This window comes from Podarcis cretensis, assembly GCF_951804945.1.
Source record: "Podarcis cretensis genome assembly, chromosome: 10".
Taxonomy (NCBI): Eukaryota; Metazoa; Chordata; class Lepidosauria; order Squamata; family Lacertidae; genus Podarcis; species Podarcis cretensis.
In genome coordinates, this window is record NC_137179.1 from 30,330,089 (window position 1) to 30,332,965 (window position 2,877).

Genomic DNA, 2,877 nt, shown 5'->3' on the forward strand with positions numbered 1-2,877 from the left:
AACAACTCTCTCAACTTGGAAAAAAAAATAAAATAAAACCCCACAAGAACAACAGATAATCAAGAACCCCTTCTATTTTAAAAAAAAACATTTCTCTTCCTTGTCACCCTAGCGACATTGCTTGCAGTCACCATGGAAACCCAAGGCACTAGTGGGGTGGCGGGTTGGGTGGGGGCATCACAGGGAGAGAAAGAGAGAGAGACAGTAGAAGCATCTTGGATTATTTTAGGAGGCAGGGAGACACCTGGAGCGAGGCTTTTCAAGCTTATTTTGCAGCAAAGAAGGAGGTGGGGGGGGATGAGGTTTATTTTTACTTGTTCCCACTTCATGTGCCAACTTTTTCTTTTTCAGTTATTCCAGATTTGGAAGCCTCTTCCCCCTTCTTTCAAGCCTCTCCTCACCCACATCCTCCCTCGACCATTTTGATGGCACATGGATGTCACATTCTGAGCATTCTCATTGCTCATTCCCCAGCTACTTCCTCTGCATAAGGCCTCTCAGCCTGACGAAAAGGGCTGTGAAAGAGAAGCTCTCTTGAGGGGCATGTTTGCATGGTGCGCTTCAAAGGCACTTATATGTGTGTGCCCTTTCACCTCATACTGTTCTGCTGCACACTTGTCTGGTTCAAATTGCAGCTAGCAGCTGCAGGACTCTGTAGGATGCAGTGCCAGATTTACGTATAGCTTAGGGTCCCACTCTTGCGGGCCCCCCAAAAATTTAAAGAAAAAACAACTGGATGTACATTTCCAAAATATAAGATAAAAAACAAATAAAATAAAACCTACATGCAGCAACAGTGTGTTGTGTTGTGTAGGCTCCTATGATGGAAGTAATAGGCCCCACCCATTTCACTATTAATATACCGTACTTCTTCTTAATTGTATTTCAGTTCAGCAATTACTTTGATAAAATACATATTTTGTTATGTGAAATGGCTTTAGATACCTATTAGGTCCATACATTACCATATAGCATATATTCAACACAGAAAACAGTGACAATTTGTTGTTTACAAAGGACAGCTGGACATATAAATTACCTTCAGTAGCTTAGGGCCTCATCAAACCTAAATCCGGCCCTGGTAGCATGCAGTTACTCAGGTTTGCCTAACCACCACCCCCACCCCCCCAGCACAGATCACATTGTACGTCCATCAGGAGCATGACAAGTAAAGTTTGGCTTGACATGGAGATGTGGTGATGGAAGAAGTGTTATCGGCTGAGTGTTTGCTTGAGGAACTTGAGGAAGCAATAATGGTGTGTGGAGCCATGAAGTCTGCCAAAGGAGAAGCCAAAGATAAAGCAGGACTGAAACATAAACTTCACACATGGCCTAAGGTTGCAGCGGGGAGCCTGTGACCCTCCAGGTATTGTTGGACTAGCATTACGGTCACTGTTCTCAATCAGCTCAACAACAGTTACATATGACAGCAGGTCTTAGGAACTAGTGCACAGGAACCACCAGGGCAGCAGGACCCATCACCATAGGTAGAGGGACCCTGTGTCTGTGAACATGACGGGCTCTGAGGTGTAGGGAGCAGCAGGGGGTGCGCTGTAAGAGGCTGAGGCAGGCAAGGGCCCACAGCCCAGCTCCCTAGTTGGCCAGGTGGGTCTTGCTAGCTCTGGGAAGAGGTGTGTGATTCCTCAGCTGGAGGAGGCTTGCGGCAGGTGAGGGTCACATGTCTCATCAAGCCCAGATGCTGCAATCAGCAGGCAAAGTACAAACGGGAAGCAGAGCTGAGGGGCTGTGCCTGCTCAACTGCCCATGTTGGTGGGCCTTGATTTGGATGCTCCTGGAACTCTATGGGACTGTGCTTTGGGTTTGACTCTGTAATGTATCCTGGATTGCATTTCCTGACCTTTGGACTTTGTTTGCATGGATTGACCCCTGGTCTTTGAACTTTTGACTTGTCGCCAGGTAGGCCAGGAGTTCAGGACACTTACACTGAAACAAATTCGCCATTTTAATGCCTGCTCATCCAATGAGCATTTGTTCTGAATCTTTTACAACCCAGAATTCACTGGATGATCCCGGGTTCTAACATGTGGGACAAAATCAATATGAATTCTAGAATTGACAGTTTTACTGTTAAAAACAAGTGTTTCCCCTTCTTCATTTTTTAAAAAGTTTATCCAAGGTGCAGAAACATCTAGTTATGACATTGTAAAGAGTACATACACATTGACAGTTTAATGGCTCTTTTTTGGAGCTTGGTAAGGGTGGCGCTGTGGGTTAAACCACAGAGCCTAGGACTTGCCAGTCAGAAGGTCGGCGGTTCGAATCCCCGCAATGGGGTGAGCTCCGTTGCTCGGTCTCTGCTTCTGCCAACCTAGCAGTTTGAAAGCACCTCAAAGTGCAAGTAGATAAATAGGTACCGCTCCGGTGGGAAGGTAAATGGTGTTTCCGTGCGCTGCTCTGGTTCACCAGAAGCAGCTTAGTCATGCTGGCCACATGACCCAGAAGCTGTACGCCAGCTCCTTCAGCCAAAAAAGCGAGATGAGCACCGCAACCCCAGAGTCAGTCACGACTGGACCTAATGGTCAGGGGTCCCTTTACCTTTAAGAGTTCCTTGACCCCCATTTAAAATTGGGAACTGTTTTAAATTCCCCTTCAGTTTCCTAGTTTAGTTGTATGTGTGTGTGTTGCCCACATGGTTCCAGCACTTTCAAGAGGCTCTGTGGTTGTGTGTCATACTTCTTCACACTCATTTGTGCTCCTGGAAAAGCTGTGGGGGTGGGAGGAGGAATACATGTGCAGGCTGCAAAACAGGGGGAAGGTATATGAGTCCTAATAATGGACTCACCCTAGGAGGCAGCTCAGAAGGGAACTTTGGCTGTCACAGAGTCAGACTCTATTGTGTTGCCATGACGCCAGTGT